Source organism: Zootermopsis nevadensis, unplaced genomic scaffold (genome assembly GCF_977971745.1).
Source record: "Zootermopsis nevadensis isolate Lab colony 2312 unplaced genomic scaffold, Znev_1.0 Znev_ptg000021l, whole genome shotgun sequence".
Taxonomy (NCBI): domain Eukaryota; kingdom Metazoa; phylum Arthropoda; class Insecta; order Blattodea; family Termopsidae; genus Zootermopsis; species Zootermopsis nevadensis.
In genome coordinates, this window is record NW_028259153.1 from 11,859,288 (window position 1) to 11,877,986 (window position 18,699).

Here is an 18,699-nt window from a genome sequence, read left to right on the forward strand (position 1 = left end):
GTTTCATAAACGGGTGTGTTATATAGCATCATGCTTACTTGATTTTGTGCATTATCGGTGGAGACTTTAATGACGACATTGTATCACTGTATTTCACTTGCCTCCTACCAGCAATAATTCTCACACACTTGAAAGTGGTTTGCAACATCTGTTACTTATCTCCTGTTCCTACAGGACTCTGTTTCACGGGTTCACTGCAAACAATTGTCGTTTCCGGGAACCTGACAGTATAAATAGCTACGTTGTAAATCCACGAATAGAACAGAAATGTATCAGTGGATGATACACATAAACCACGTGGTAGGCTTATTGCATGCCTGAACCACGATTCATGTATTTGTAGAAACTCTCAAACGATACATCCTTTTCGTATTCGTAAGAAAATTTACCTTCCAAATACTTGAATACATTTAAGCATTCCATTACTGTATTATATATAACAATTCTACTTCTGACTAAAATCTGTTCTTTAAATTTTATTATTTTTTATATTAGTGGAGATTTTTCTGTTACAAGCACGGGCGGAGTTTTCATTGAAAAATTAAAACCAAAAATTCTCCTGTCTTACTTTCGTGGTTCAGTGGCACTCCATAGACTGGACTACGACTGAACGAAAATCGGACAGTAGCCGTCACAAAAACGCACACTTCACGGCTACGTAAAAACTTCACTCCTTTTACGGACTGCTCTTCAGTCACGTGTAGAGCGTTGCCAACTTTACTACGCTCCAAGATTTTAGCTGTCTTCACTCGTCTGGGCTCCGTCATTCGTGTTGCAACTTTGCTGTAACCTTGAAGCATACAATTTCCTGGCGGCTACTATAGGCAGGGATTTGTTGGAAAGCCGTTTAGAAGCAAAGAATGCTGGGTGGAGGGAAAGCGAAAAAGCTTAAACAATGAAAGCGTTGATATATGAGCTGCTATATTACCACAAGTCACACGAGAGACGCGTACAACATAACATGTTACTTACTAAGATTTTGCTACGACACCACCAAAATGGCAAACAAGAATAGACTGCCACAAGCTATGTATGAGTTAATTAATGATGCTGCACCAATTTGACGCTGGAAATCCGGCAACCAGCATTTGTGTGGGTCGCTTGTATTTTAGTTCGGGAGGAACTTCTCCAGAAAACGGTTATTTCACACATCATTAATTTGAGCCAGACAGTTAAAAAGTAACCCATTTATAGATCGCTACAAAGCAACCGCAGGAATCTTGTCTATCTAAACAACGCTGCATACTGCGACAGACAAAAGGCAGAGGTGGATAATTTGGAAAATGCTCTAATAATTGCAATAACTCCTCTTACTTGCAACTGCCAATAACCCTGAGTGCCATTTCAGACGATAAAAAATTAGAAATTGTCCAAAGTCTGGATTTATTCAAACAGTAGACATCAAACAGAAGAAACGTTTGGTATCTACAGGGATCTCAGAGATCTGGGGGAATAAATTTAAGACAGAATTATAAGATGCGGCAGCTTATTAAATAACTTTTGTGTGTTGTGTTTTACAAACCTTATATTACTGAATCTTCTAAACGTCTTTGCTATTCAAGTTCTGATATTACGTAAGAATTTCGTATATGCAATTGTTTCGGGTCCCTATAATAAACTTTCAAGGGCCAAATCCGGCTCATGGTCAGGATTTAGTAACCCTTAAACAAGTTAAAGGATTACTATAATGCCAGCTGTTTCACAGAATCTGTTGTGTGATGTTCGATTCCCAGGCTCCGCTAAAGACAAAGTGTACTTTGAACAGTTTTTTCTCGGAAATCATTCGTTCTAGTCATTCAATCAAATGTTCTCTCGTTTGCCGAGGCACTTTGTTGTTGATATCCACGCTAAATAACCTTCAAGGCTAATTACTGTAAAAATAATGAAAATAAAATTTACTTAAGAAAATACTTCCCTCGTTTCTAACTATTTGTACATAGAATTATATATATATATATATATATATATATATATATATATATGTGTGTGTGTGTGTGTGTGTGTGTGTGTGTGTGTTTGTATGTGTTTTGGTATGTGTGTCACACACTTTGTTCTTCTTATAGACTAGGATAAGCGATCGTTCGTCGCCTTAGTACTATTGAAACAAACTGTACTGAAATTATTAAATATCTTAATTACTGCGACATTCTTAAGAATATGAGATCTGAGTCCCCACGGTGGTAAGGACGTCGATTTTGGTCTTCTGCGTAGCAATGTCATGTGTGCTATACAACACTACACTACGCTATAATATATTATTCTTTTCTACACTATACTATACCATTTAATAAGTACATTTAAAATGCAGACGTTCTATAGCTCTGAGTGAGATGAAATATGATCATGAATGGTAAGACTGGAATAATTTATTAGGGTGACAGCTTACTTTATTTTAAAGCAAAATCAAATTAGGAAATCCTATAGCAATAACCTGAAATTAATACCAGATATCTCGCGGTTATCGGTCAGACTGTTACCGCTGTGCTATCCGACTTTGTTGTTGTTGTTATTATTATTATTAATATAAATTTGTTTGTAATTTATTTAACGATACTATCAATAACTCAGATTTTATAGCGCTGAACTATATGACGGTTAATAAAATCAAAAGAATTTTAAAGGAAGCTGTTGCAGCCTCATCTGAGGCATTATACGACGAAAATCCTCAGTCGGGATACGAACAGAAAACAGGAGTACAAACCACTCAGTCGCGACATTCGGTGGCAAATAGTGGAACCTGTGACCTACCCTCTACAGCCTATGAAGTGGAAGGCAACTTCAGTATATTCCCAGCAGGCCTACTCAAAAGTAATCTCTTCCACCAAAAAAAGGGATTTACTACCGAAGTTACATTCCTCAGAGGAGGGCGTCTACTTGGGAGACAGTTTTTCACACAGACAAAAGTTCCAAGACCCAACAGAAGACGTCTTCGTAGAAACATGCAATACACGCTTCTCTCTGAGAGGCGGCCCTGGTAATTCAAGTTTATAAATGTCTAAGACTGAGACTAGTAGGAAGTAAGTACACGGTCTGCCATTCTTCAGAGGATCGCGCAGGAATGACGCCTGCATCTGGTCTATTCCCGGGCCCTTTCGCCAGCGCAACGATCATTCACACGATAAAACTAGTATAATTAACTTTATGGACCAAAACTCTTCTTGAGAAGTCGCTACTCGCTCTGCTGGACAAGTAATTCCCGACTTCTATAAGACCCGAAAGTTCAGTGCCGTATTAACAAAATCCAACCAGTGGTCCATATCCTAAGCCACAGCTCACAGACATCTCATTTATTTTAGAAACATTTTAATATCGTCTCGTGACGTACTTGTTCTTACAAGTGATTTTCGCTCAGTTTCTTTTTAAAACTTATATGAATTTCTGATAACCCATGTTCCCATCTGACTGTCATTACCCCGAATTATATTTGACGAAGTCAAAAATTTATGAAGCTCCTCATTACGTATTATTACCTACCCTAATGTTATATTTTTCATGGATGTCACACTGATACAGAGCTCCTGTTCGAGAATACGTGTATCAAGCTAGACGCCAATGAAGGAACAAAATTAGTAAGATATAACAGGAAATAGGGAAGAGAAGAGTAGGTTACTGTTATAAGAGTAACCGTGTGGCGCCATTAGAGATCGTAGCCCTTATTAGACTGCAAAAGCCCAGTGTTAGTCGGACACAGACTTCTGTATAGAAAACAGAATGAATTAATTAATGAATAACTGATTAACTGATTGGACTAGTGTACAAATGGACGTAAGATTGAACAAACTAATGAATGGATGAATGAATTAAAGATTTGTGCACCTAAGAAGAATCGTGGACTCTGCTCGGATTTGTGTGAAATCTATTGAAATTTAAGTAATAATGAGTTGAAGGAACGTTTACCAATGGGTGAAAAGCTCAAAGGAGGAAATGTTATTGTTAACGTACGTTATGCATGAATATCGACTGTAATACGTGTCTGGATTAAGGAAAAATCAATTACAGCGTCAGGAACAACAGAAGAATCAGCCTTACTAAAATTGCATCCGAAATTACAGTATCGGTCATAGACGGAAGTGGATGTAGAATGGCTTCAGGCCCAACTAAAAATATATTATTCTAATGGAACCACGAACTTAGAGGTTTTGAGACCAAATTATTTGAAAATCATTATTTCGTCAAGCTGACTTTAAAACTGATTTTACTGCTTGATTTGCCTTCTTGTACGTTGATTACATATTCCTCGTGTATTATAAGGATACACTCAGTGTTGGCTTAAGAATCACAAACACAGTACACAATTTCACAGGAAACAATTTATGATCTGTGAAGTAAGAGCTTTTACCCTTCTCACATTCTAATACCACATACAGTTTTAAAGGACAACGATTTCAGTGAATAATGGTTTAACACACAGTTTTAAATGTAAGTATTACAATGCTTGCATTATAAAGTCTTCCACGCTTTTTAAAGATATATCTTACTTATAATATAAGAATGGGAAGTTGTGACAATAATTTATGAGTCTACTTTTCCTTTAATTCTCTTCACCTGCACAAAGAAGACAGCAGAAGTTGCAGCTTTATAATTATATATCGTACGAGTTAACTCGTGTACAGAATTTTAGGTAACACAGATGTAACACTGGATACATGAGACCATGTCTGTAATTCCCGCCAAAAAATCTTTTTTTTTGTGAACTTGTGAGTTTTGTTATAAAATTGCAAACGATTATCTGGTGTTGCTATCAAAAGAAGGAAAACATACTGTATTTTGACCATCTCGCTTTTCTACGACCTTTCCCTCCACACTTCCATAATTTGTGCAGCAATCACATGTCACATTCTTTAATGGATAATTACCCATTTCACCCCTATACCTGACCCTCCCACACTTTGGGGATCAAGACAATGCCACTAAAGTAACGCAGGAAAATATTCGTGCCTTATGAAAATCGTGATGCACAGTCGTAGAGGTTTGCATAAGTTTAGGGTCTGCGGATCTGTACTATATTTATATGGCGGTCCCTAGTGAACGCGATAAAGAACCATAAAAGTGGGGAATTTATTGATAAACTGAAAGACTATTATTAGCTTCTTAAAAAGGATTCTGTTCCACTGAGTTAGTTAAAGGTGTTTCACAGAGTAGAAAATTGGTAGCAGGACAGAACAGCACTGTTAACTCTTTAACAGACAAAACTCACCCAAGAACGTGATTCATAGCTAATACCACTTTACCTTTACAAACTGTAAGTAAATCAATAATTTTTATTAAAATGTTTGCTCCTGTTTCTGAGAACCAAATTAAATCTATAAATATACTACCTTTTCAGCGACATGCAGAAATGTGGTACCACCAGTTGTTACTGTAAACCAATAAAGTTTTTTTCCCCCTATTTAAGTGGGAGGCAGGTAACTGCTTTGTCATGAAAGCGGGGAAGAATCGAAAATTGTATCTGCCAAATACAACTCATAAGCTTTACCTCTGTACCAACCTGCTCGTGAGAGAAACGGTATAAAGTTCACATTTCTCTAGTCAGGTTTCCCATTCAATCTGCAGTGAAAGAGATGACAGATTGAATTTCGTCAGCAGAGAACGCGCAGTGATCTCCCGCTCTGGACAACAAACTGCCTAATGAATGCAAATATTGTTCATATACACAGCTGAGACATAACGGCTAACAATCGAACTGTGTGAATGGTAAATACTGAAGCAGACATATGAACGGGATTGTTCTGTAACAGAGCATGGAATTTTAACTAGCTGCTTAATTGGTTCACTTGAAACACGTCTCCCACTAAAAGCACTAAAATCTATTTACACTCCACAATGCAGTATAGCAGGTTTACTACCGTTAATTATAGAAATCATTTGGACAATGAAATAACCAACCGTTCACGTTCCACCATTTTCTATCATCGGTGATTAATACAAGAAATTCTGTTCATTTTCCACATACTACTTCCCACGATGGAAACGTCAGCGAACAGTGGCGTAGCGATAATTGACTACACGGATACAGATTTGGCGAGATTCAGTTTCTCTTGGCGGTGAGTATGGAGATGACCGAAGATGTTGTCTTCTGAGTTGTTGCGCCGTGTAGTCTAGTGCAGTGGTATTCAACCTGGGGTACGCGAAGACATCTTAGGGGGTATGTGAAATTTAAAAAAGAAATGATAAACACTGAATAATCAGTAATGTAATTTATTTAATTTATTTTAGATGTAGATTATAGACTATGTATAACTTGAATTATACACCAACAACTTTGGGGGTACGAAGTTGAAGAGAAATTATATCTGGGGGTACGCGAACAAAAAACGTCGAATACCACTGGTCTAGTGGAACTATGTCGATATTTAAGAGGCAGCAAGGACCTCTGAAACGTCGGTAAACTTCTACCAGACTACACGGCGCAACAACCCAGAAGACAAATACCTTCAGATTCACCGCCATGAAAACCTCAAATCCTACATGCAGATGACTGTCTTTTGGATGTTGCCCTGTGTAGTCTCATAGAAACTGAGCGACGTTTCAGAGGTGCTTACTGCTTCCATCATCAGGGCGATGAGAGTTCGTAGAAAACATCGTTCAATTTCTACGAGACCACACGGCGCGGCGTTCCATAACACAGCCATCGACACCGAATTATTTAGCTTGGTAACTAACTAGCTTCACGGTGTAGGATCTTCCTCGAAATTTTTATGGTTATTCTGCTAGACAGAAAGTTCCTCGCTTTTTATAGAACCTGAAATATCATTAACGTGTTCAAGAGTTAGTCACTGACTCATATCTAGTCAGATGAACCCAGTTCACACCTACACGAGCTATTCTTAACACCTGGTTTAATAGTATAATCCTTCATGTGTTTAGATATTTCTCCTGGCCTTTTACTTGAAGGTATTACAGAAGAATCTACGCTTTTATGTTCCCTTGACTTGCCCAACTCATCGTCCAAGACTTAATTGCCCTCAAAGTAAAACGTAAAGAGGTGGCCTACCTTCATTAAGCTCGTCATTACGTCTTCTTCCATCCTCTTGTTTCTTTCAGATACAAATAAAATTTCGTTAGCACTCTTTTGTCAAACACGCTGTCTGTGTTCTACCCTCAGAGTGAGAAACCTGAGTAGAAGTTGAGATTTTTACAAGATTGTGAGTTAAATTGTGATTTTATAAACTATTAAACCGTGTAGTATTCTGGCTGTACATTAGTTTTGGAGGAACATGTTCCATTGATACCAAGAACTTAATTGAAGATAAGAGACAACATTTTCGTTGGCATACAATCAGGGGGTTACGTATTCAGCCTGAATACTGTGACTGCAATGTTTTCCGAGACATGGACAGTTTCCAGCATTCAAGATGTGCTTTGATTATAAGTGTTACTCGTTACTTTCATTCCCAAGTATTTGAATTTCAGATATTTAAAGAGTGCGCCGACATTAGCTATTACACACGAGACGGGCCACCAAATATACTGACTTAGAATTTTTATGGTTTCTTCACCTATCATTGTAAATGCCGGAAAATAAAATAAAATAAGCCATGGCCACCCAAACCTTTACCTACAAGCCTACTATTTCAGCCTATGTCGCTGACACATGTCAATAATTACCTCAGAATCAATGAGATTCTAAATCAAATACGTGTTTAAAACAGCCCACCATTGGACCTTTTCCAAAGGCACATGAGTACAGTCCACAAACTACGATTAATTTCTTTAAGATACTTTTAAAAATTAATATCCCATCTATTCTTAGGTTTTCCTAATGATCTCTTCCCTTCAGTACGCCACTGAATTTAGTAATTACTTGCACACACAATAGTGAAAGAGATCAAACGTTATTAATATGTCCATCAATAAGACAGACATTCAAAAGACAGTTCAACGTGCACACAGTTCGTTAAAATCATAATTTTCCCACATATTTTATCTTTAATATTTGGTACTCAGCATTCCAGCAGCGTGCAATCCGGCTGAACAATAGTTGCTGAAGCAGTCTTAAAAGACAAAAGAAACATCGCCTATTATAACAAGCTTAAGTGTACTGCGTCGCTAGCCTACAGATTAGGCCTTTTCATGAAAGGGAAATTATTGCTGTTGTTCACGTCCCAGCGTCTCTGTTTCGAGTCCCTTTGAAGATACGAATATTTCCTCAGTAATATTAATAAAGGTATGATTAGCACTAGATTTCGTCCTAAAAACTAAATCCTATGAATGGCGAGCAGATAACCATGTGCCTACACAAAAGAAAAAAAAAACATCGCGTAACTACATTAATAAACCGAGTCATTGTTCGTGAGGACGGAGGATACAGTCCAGGTTACATACCAACATGGTGATCGCTGTTTGAGGATTCAAGATTTTCAAGCCGCTAATATGGACATAAATGGTTTGATATTCGACTGCTGCTCTCTATTCACACTGAGAATTTTCGTGATGTCCCTCAGTCTTTCCAAATTCCAGGACATTAATGCAACTTTATCACTTAAGGAAAAGGAAAGATGGTTAGCGTTCTCCGTCAATTACCGCTGGATTATTGGCTTAATTTCCTACTTGTCACAGCCAGCTACTGATGGTTAGAAGTCCTAATGACTGGTTTAATATCATGCGACAGAGTCTTTAATTTATTTGTGGTTTACTGAACGACGTTCAGTATCTTGGACTGCACACAGTAAAATGACAAAATAAAAAATATATGAGAAAGGATCAGGAAGAAAACAGTCGTCGCTTAATTTAAGGTACAGTCTCGGCATTCATCTGGAGTAATTGAAGAAAACCATGAAAAACCTCAGAATAGCTGGTCTTCCGGGCAAAATTTGAACTTGGAACCTCCCGAATACAAAGAAGAAGAATCAGTCGACCACGACGTTCTGTACGTAGACCTTCTCGAGAAACTGATGGTCGCTTAGACGATCTCGAGTTTCCACGCGGCAATATATCAAACGAAGGTTCATCACACTGTTGACAAAATTTCGGAGCCGAACTCTCCATGAGTCACTTCAATCCAGTGCACATTTCACGCCATATTTTTCTAAGTACATTTTAATATTGTACTTCCATGTATGCCGAGTGGTCTGTCACTTCAGGTTTTCCAATTAAAATTTTTATGCATTTCTCATCCCCCCATGCATGTTACATGTCCCGCCATCCCACCTTCTTCTGTTTGATCGCCCTAATAGTATTTCGATAAAGGTACAAAGTCGAGACTATAAAACTGATTTCTTGAACATATCTTTCGCCTAAATTACAAATAAAACTACAACGTTTCGAAAGCTGGACCTTCTTCCGTCTTCAGGAAGAAGGAAAAGAGCAAAACCCAATCAGGTTTAGCTACCACCAACCACGATGTCCAACAGACAAGGTTTCTGTCCATTTCCGTTCTCTTACCTGAAGACGGAAGAAGATTCAGCTTCCGAAACGTTGTGATTTTATTTATAATTTAGACAATAGACAAAGTCCAAAAAAAGAGTTTTATAGATATAACGCACCATCGTTAGAAGCCTCCAAACTTCACAAATTATGAAGCGCCTCATCATTCAGTTTCATCCTTTATTGTGGTATGTCCTTATTTCTAATTTAGCCCGCCCTTAGCACCGTGTTCTCCAACAGCCTCAATCAAAATGACAAATCAAGCTTCTTATGAAAGAAAAGGTAAAACTGTAGTTACCGTATCGCGGCGAATGTAAGCGACAACTAGTTGGCTAACAACAAATTGCTGGCTGAAGTTGGCTAACGATACGATTTATCTGATTGATTCTACTTTGTTTCAGTCTATGCTATAGAGTAACAGTGAACCGCGAAAGGAAGGCAGAAGATTGTCTAATTTCGTTTTTCACAATGCTAGTCCAGCTAACGCGGTTACATTTTTCTCAATGTTCAGTCACTTATACAGTAATAAACGGACGGAAGCCTGGACAGAAAATATGTATACAGTTTCCAAACGAGGGAGTTAATGTCAAAAATAAAATGAGACTCTTTGATGAATACTTTTTAATAAACATGCTCTATTTCACGCAGAAATAGATTTTATATTCTGCTTGTGGACATTATTATCAAGAGGAATCTCTGAACGTCCCCTACATAAAATTAATATTAAATCGGAGCACACAAAACTTCAACTGGGGTTCAGTTGCATACTTTACAAGCATCCAGCAGGGGCATTGACATTGCAGCCTGTTACACATACCGACGTTTGCGGCTTGTCATAATCAGCAGCTGCATGTAGGAGCAGCTCACGTCATGTTTATCCGAATGCGGAGAGCGTTGACCTCTCACCTGACAGACCAGAGTTCGACTCTATCTTTTTTACTTCGTGTTGTATTGATCCAGGTGGAACAGCTTCATTCGCCCCAGGCACTGTTCGCGGATGAGTGCCCTGTCCATCTTAGTCGCTTGGTTTTAAACAACATAACTGGTGTAGTTTAACGTCTGTTGCAAAGATTATGAAGACAACGTCCAAAACAGCCAAACGTCGTGGTCCGGTGGTTAGAACTCCGGAGACCGGCTATCCTAACCGAGGTTTTCCGTAACTTTCCTCAGTCCCTTCAGCAGGAAGCATTGGTTTCAAGAGCTTCAGACCTGTAATGTGGCAGCCCGGTGTGATGTGTTGAATTCTGCCCATCACTTTTAACACACTCGAGTGAACAGAGTGAGGAAAGTGACGAGAAGTGAAACAAGAATAGCTTCAGACATTAATAATTAATTTAACTGATTAGGCTCCACATGCGAAACGATATGGCCTACAATACACGATTAACTTCCGTCCCCAAAGATACATTTGAATACCACACTCTGAACTAATTTTCGCGACTGTTGCCGATGTAACTGTGGGGCGCGAAATTAGGAGGATCGAGACGTAAGATGAGTGTGTTCAGATGCTGAAAGCTGATCGAAACTCGCAGAGATGCACCACGGGAAACGTCTCAAACAATGTTTGTAAAGGTTGCTGTGGGGTCAGAAGCCAATGCGAGAAGCCGGGAACAGGGAGTCTACGAGTGCGGAGAGATGACTGTAACTGAAAAGTCGACAGGTGCAAGAAATCGAACAACCCGTTTCACTACAAAGTTGTGTAGACGATACCTTCAATTTAATTTATGGAAGTTTTCTGGGAAGGTGTAAGATCATTTATTAGCTGTGTAAATGTTTTCATGGTTTCGTCTATTATATGACGACATTTTCCTGTCGCTTGTTTTATCTCGCACTTTATCTTTCCATTCAAATCAACTACAATTCACATACCATTTCGGAGGACAGAGAAGTGCCGAGAAACTTCAGAAGTCAAGGAGGCATCGACATCTAAAACTTCTTCACGCACACACACATCTAGACAAAAAAGCATCGGCATGGTTAGACTGTAGCATGGCTGGAGGGTGGGGGCCAAGACGGGTTAGCCCGCGAGAAGAGCTAGCAACACCAGCAGGTGGCTTCCAGCTATTCAGTTCAAGATTTCTTGTCCGGTTCTCTTCCTTCTTCCCCCCCTGCGTCTCCACGTCCTTATACTTCTTTTGCCTCGAGGCCCGGGTAAGAAAGAATCAGTTTCCTGGCCCTGGTGGTATCATCTCTCCAAACTCCGTCTTCAGCCCGCTTTGCCGGCTCCATCAAGTGCACCTGCCATTGATGTATGTGACCACACCATGTTGCCACATCCACAACCTATCTCTTTTCCTCCTTTACCTGCTATGCTACACTTAACAGCAGCCACAACGCTGAAGTCTGCTTCACCGGTTCGGTGGTATGCCGACACCAAGGACACGGAACCACCGCAGTTCCAATCGAAAGACGGTGGACTGCTGGCTGGCCTCTAGTGCGAGCGGAAACAAAGGACGGGGTAGAACAGTGTCCGGAGATGAAGTCCATAAATCTCCTTTTTAACTCAGTGAACCCTGTATCCGAAGCAAAGGAGCCATCGCACAATGCCTCCCTCTCTGCAGTAGATCAATGACAAAAAAAATGGCAATATTAAATGTCAATGATTTTCAGTCAGAACATGGAGAGCGAAAATCTGTTGCAAATCATGCTTCAGTTATTCTTCGGCCTCAAAATGCGTTCACGCTCAGCCCACGGCGATGAGACACTTCGAGCGCGGCAGAGAGAAAAGAGATGATGAGTCAATTATTATTAAGGCAGCGGCTTTCAAATCCTCTGAACCTTGAATAAAAAGAAACGGAATTTCTGGTCGCTAATTTGTTTAGCTGACTAGTCGACTTCTGGATGACGATGATGAATGATGATATCGATTATCTTGGCTGATGGTGGTCCTGCTAGAAAGTCGACTTAGGGGCCTTCTCATATGTCAAGGTCCCTACATACACCCGGCTTGCACCAATTCCATGGAGCAGAGTCATTCAGCTGTTCAAAACGTTCTAATATTTCATGGAGCCCGAAAGTTCATTGCCGTGTTCAGAGGAACCTAATGTTTGGTCCATATCCCGATCCAGATAAATCTATTCATACCACCCCACTCCCATTTCTTTAAGATCCATTTTAATATCATCCTGATATCAACACCCAGGTCTCCCAAATGGTCACGTCCCTTCCCATGCTCGCTACATGTTTAGCCTATTTTGCCAACCTTGATTTGATTACACTAATAACATCTAAGTATAAGTATAAATTATTTCATGACAAATATTGAATTTATCTCAATTACAAACATATTTATTCACTACATGAAATTTAAAGTTATCGCGACGCGCGAAGATGTCGACGTTGGGTATTCTGGGTTGTAACGCGGTGTGGACATGCAGGTAGATACAAACGTTTCGGTGAAATATACTGTCTCGATTTTCAGAAGCCCTGAAGACAGAGGCAGTGTGTTCCTCAGTATGTACCTACAAATCCAAATGGGGTTACAACACAGAAGACTAACAGGCAATCAACATATTGATTCATTGCCCTCAGAACACTGGGGAATGAAAGGATGTTTCACACATCGACGTATTTTCGTGTGCCTCGTCAACAACATGTGTTAGGGATTCGAATATTCTTCTTAGAACTTCATTTTGAAACATTTCATTACAAATTTTTGTCTCATCAGAACAGAAAGTTAGTAATATTAGATTTAATCTCAAGGTTTGGTACGACAGAAGAGCAAAGTAAAGAACGGAAAATTATGGAAGCAACTGAGAATATTATCTTAATTTACTTCTCCATTACGGCCATTGTAGGCTACTTCTAGAAATGAAAAAAAGTATTCTACTGTGATATACAGAGCTGTTGGCTCACAGACAGCCAGCCAGCCAGCCAGCCAATGGCCCTTTGTCTGAATGTAGCCTACGCGACGTAAGTATGATTTGAGTTTTGTATTGCAGTGCATTGACAGACGACGGTCTTCGGGGGTTTTGTACTGTGTAGTCTTTTGGCCGTAAAGCATGTTTCTTCAATCTTTTGGGTCTAATGATGAAGGAAATAGCCTGTGTTTCTCCCAAATAACTTCTCGTCCGATATACGTACTTGTTATTAGTTATCTTCGTTCCTGCCTGTTCATATTTCTGCGCATTTCCGTAAGAGTTAAATTAGGTTTCGTATTGGGATTTTGTTGAACGAACGCTTCGCTAACGAAAATTGGATTTAAACGGATCTTTCCCAGCAGGGTGCACTAGCGTCTCTTTGCAATCCTGAAGAAATGAAGTTCAGAGTCTGATAGACTGTGACATGTTGCGCTACATAAACACACTCATAAAACAAATTAATTCTCTGGCACAAGGGTTTGCAACCCGCGGTCTGGTGATGTGTTTAATGAGGCTCGCATAGACTTAAAAATACTGAATCAACCTAACATTAGAAAACTCGGTTTGTTAACGTAATCGGCGTTTGACAATACCTATCGCTGTCAGCAACTTCCAGGTGTAGCCTGAAGAACGTCATATTAAAAACCGCGACCCGTGTCATACTGACGAACACGTGGAGGGATGGATACAAATCGCAACAAGATTATTGTAGCAAAGGCAGCTTCAGGTATCTTAATAATGACCGATTTTGTCAACTAAAGTAGGCACTGGCCCAATTTGGCAGCTTTAATTGAATGAAATGATGTTTGAACTTGCTGCCTTTATGTGCGAGTCGAACCCCTGCGCTAACATTGAAGTATTCTTACTTAAGGGTTGCGCGAAGTTAGTCGCATCCTGTTGTCCGTGTCATGGATTTTAGTAGTCACAAAAAGAAACAGCAAACAGTCGCTAACGTGGTACGTATGAATGTTTCATAACTGATGTATTCCTTTATGGTTTATGGAGCTATAGCAGCAGCAAAGATACTTTTGGTACACGATAAATTAAAATGATGGTTATAAATGCCGTAGTCGGGAGAGGATGGTAAGAAATCGGACACAGCATGACATTTCTTCGCGCTGCGGATGGATGACACGACCAACAGGTGGTGGGATTATGTACTAGGGATTATCTTTAACAAGCAATCGTAGACAACCGAAAAGGGATAGTTCCCCACCTTATCAGTTGGACAGGGGATTCAAAATCTTCACGAAAAAACCCCCCTGCATGTAACGAACAATTACGCAGTAAACCTGCCTGTTGTTTTGTATCTGTGTGAAACTTGTCTCTCTGAAAAGAATAACAGATTGTAAGGATGTTCGAGAACAGGTGCTGAGGAGAATGGATAACGCATAGGATAGATAAGAAATTTAAATACAATTTTAGTTGGAAAATCTAAGGGGAAGAGTTGGCCTGGAAATTCTGATTCTGTCAGTCCAGTACTGGCTGGGCACAGGCAAACCGCCTTCAGCTCTTCATGGCTACAGACGACAGACATAAGAGCCTCGGTCAAGTCGGTTATGGCTCTAACAGTGCGGTCAGAGTTCTTCGAAGGGCCCTAACAACATCAGGGATGGACAATTGACACAGCAGTGATCTGAATGCCTGCGGCGACTGAAGATGCTATCCCCACCTCAAGATCCTACCAACACACTGAAGACTCAGCGTAGATGAGAGGATAATATTAAAACGGTTCTTGAAAATATGGTGTGAGGGCGTAGAATCTAGTGCTGGATCTAGTAAATAAATAACAAGTAACAAACCTGCGAACTCCACAGGAGGAGAAACTGTATGTAAACTGGGGAAATACTAGCTCCTCAATGGAATTACTTATATCGGAATTTTCCTGAAATAACGTGAAATGCACAGGAGACGTAGACATGGCTGACATTTTAATCCTGTTAAAAGTCACTGTCACTTGGCTGTCTCGCATTTATCATATTTATAAAGTTGCCAATATGCTTCGGAGACGTCCTGGCCATCAAGGGATCGCCTTCATAAGAAGATGGCTGTCTTCTGGATTGTTGCACCGTGTCGTCTGGTAAATACTGACCGAGGTTTTTGAGGTGTCTACTGCCTCCATCATCAGGGCAATAACAAATATGATCTTTCATACTTTACTGACTACTGTAGACTAACAACCAAGACGAAATTGTATCAAAATACTTTGCTGTAAGCTTATTATCATGAGGTACAGGAGACGAAGAACCAACATCCAGAAACGGTGAAATTGCTTCAGTGAAATGACATGGAATATTTTTATTAAGAAAGCCGTCCTCTGCGGATGGATTTAGGAAACCCGAGGATAATGCAAAAGGCTTTGCTTGTGGCGCTTGTTATCACATACGTCTACTCCTTTCGTTACACAGGAGACACGTTTTCTGTAATGAAAATAGGTGACGCTGTGGAAGAATTTATGTGATATACACAGTCTGTTCCAGGAGAACGCTTTCGTGTTCATGACACAACAAAATTACAATATCGTATCCTAAATGCATTCACAGGTAAAATTATTCATATTCTAAATTATAACAGAGGTAGTTTTCTTTGTAATAAAGTCTGTTTCTAACCCCTGAACGATATGGTCTTCTGATGTTTATATTTCGCAAGAAAAAGTTAAAGATGTCGAAATGGTAAAAGATCTCGACTTCCATATTTATACGAATGGAACATATATTAAAATTTGAACATACTGCCTCCATCTTCTGGGTTTGTCTGAAATATCAGTATCTCTGAGTCCACACAACGTGAGGAGTGTAACGCCATGTTTTGTGTGTTACAAATTCTCCGTGATTTACTCCGAAAAGTGAACATTATCACACGCGTTAAACTGAAGGCTCCACTCGTCACAATAAAAACAGGGTAGGAGGCCCTAATCCAACGGTGGGCTATCGGAAGAGGGGTGCCTAGGTAGGGGGAGGCACGAAGCATTGAAAGGGCGGTGTTCGGAACCGTCAATGTGCAAATGTTTCTCTAATCCTACAAACCTAAATAAATCCCCAATAAATGGAGTGTACGTCATGCTGGTCGACTTCCAACTATTAAAAATAAAACCTCTGTTTTTCAGATTTTTATTTCAATTTCATTTCAATCGCAAATTTATAATGCAAGTGTCGCTCTAAAAGAATGCACGAATATGCTAGCCCAATTGAAGCTTATTCAATGGGTCTTCACTACGTTGTGGAGAGACTTGATACAGGAGCAGCGACCAGCTGCTGAAAAGATTCTTCTAGCGTGCAAGTTCTTGATCATCATATGATACACCTGTTACAGTTCACAAGTACAGATGTCGGGGTCTAGATCTGGAATTTAACTGCTGTGGCGTAGAGAGGAGGAAATGGTTAAGTTCGATCGACATAACTACAGCATCTCGACTTTGTTCCAAACAAAATGGTCAGCTCACGCTCTTATAGTTTCTATTTAGTAATAACTTTCAACTCCTGTTTTGGTATACGACAGATACGTACGAGCTAAAACTTTTAATGATGCCTTCCAGCTTCTGTGCTTAATTCTTGATTTCAGCAGCTACTGTAACAGCTCCATTTAAAAATGTCACCTACGTGTAGGTAACTGATTCTCGTTAGTTTGACTTCCACAACTTCACACGTCTCGCAATAAAATTATAAAACTTATATCAACGCAAACAAAAGAACGAAGCACTGAAATACAGAATTAATTTTGAACTTATTTCAAGACGGCTTGCTATGGGACTAACAATGTTTAACCTTTGGATTCTACATGTAGATACACACAAGAATACTACAGCAGTATGCCTTAATTCCGTGATGACAAACGGTTAGGAAAATTGTGTCGATTTTGAACGTCTACCAAATTTTACCACAATCTTTCTTATCCACCGGAGCCTTTGGTTTAGGTTAGAATGTAGTCTCTGGAACTCGAAGCTAGCTTGTAATTACTTAACAACTAATTAAATGTCAAATGGATGGAAAAAAGGCAAAGAGTCATTAATCTGTTATTGTTATGGGGAGGTTAGGTTGAAGGGAGGCGAAAGTTTGATTTTTGACACAGCGGGTAAATGAATGACACTATCCCCTGACAATACTGCAATTTGATACGTAAGTAGGCAAACAGTCTGATAAAAGCGTGATTATGTATTCGTCTAGCAAATGAGCGACGTAGGCTTTGAGGTTTTCACGACGGTGAGTCTGAAGTTTGCTGTCTTCTGGGTTGTTGTGCTGTGTAGTCTGGTAGATATTTACCGACGTTTCAGAGGTCCTTGCTGCCTCCCAGGGCGAAACTTCGGTAAACATCTACCAGACTACACAGCGCAACAACCCAGAAGACAGCAACCTTCAAATGATTGATGAATTGTCATTACGAATTATACTCTCCTTTAAACACGCCATTGCAAAAATAAAATAACATAAAATAAATGAAAAATGATAGTAATAAAAACGCCCCAAGCCCAACTCTGGAAGTTCGGTATTGTGATGTTTCCCTGTAAAGAACAAATCGCAATGTCCACGGAAGTCCGAATAATTTTATCCTGCACGTGTAATGATACTGCTCAAGGCCATTGTATTGTTTTATAAATATGTCCTCCCACTCGCTTCATAGAAATTAAAAGACACTCAGCGTAAAGAACGTGGATATTTGCTTTGAGCTCCAATTAAATTTAAATAAAGTAAACCACGCCTCATTGGACCTAAACACGTGGATCTCATTAAAAAAACTCCATTAAGCTACAGAGTCAATAAAATGATGAAAAAAATCTCTTGGTACAGTGATTCCCAAGCAGACACGTCGCGATTAAAATCACATAACTGTGTGATGCAATGCACGTGTTGGGTTTCTAGCAGAAATGATTTAGAGGTACAGTAACGAATGCAAATACTGAGAATCGAATAGAGAACAAAATACAGGAAAAAAGAGAAAAAATGTTTCGCTTTGTTTTAAAGTCTGGTTTGACCTCACATAAGAAGTGGAGAAATTCAGACAGACTGCAAATTGTAACTTGTGGGCTACGGTGTAGTGAATAGGCTATCGTCTCTACCTTCAGAGTACAATCAGTTTGTAACCTGAAGTGCTAGACGATAAGTTTCTCCCAAACGTTAACAGCCATCTACAAAACATGGCATCTCAAACCAGAACGCCACAATCCACACATCAACGGCCGCAAAAGTTTCAAACCTTCATCAGACAAATTTACACAGTTCTTAACGTAACATCTATATATACAATGCCCGTTTCTTGAACCCGCTCCTGCTAATATAAATACCAGAGAAGAGGCAGACGTAGTTGTGGTTCATTCAAGACTGGCTTGGGACCTCTGAAAACCACGATCAATTTCAATCATTACAACTATATCATCGAAGCGACAAACCGGGCATTTTCGATTTTGAAGCAAGTGTCCTACAACATTGGATGCTGACAGAGAGATAAATTTGGTTGTCCACTGGTAGAATAATGCGGT

At 39.6% G+C, this 18,699-nt stretch overlaps 1 protein-coding gene across 1 annotated transcript in view; it reads right to left on the bottom strand.

The window, feature by feature from the left end:
* LOC147873185 (uncharacterized) overlaps positions 1-18,699 on the bottom strand; it is a 49,087-nt gene that overhangs the window by 19,482 nt on the left and 10,906 nt on the right. The gene's annotated exons all lie outside the window — the stretch shown is intronic.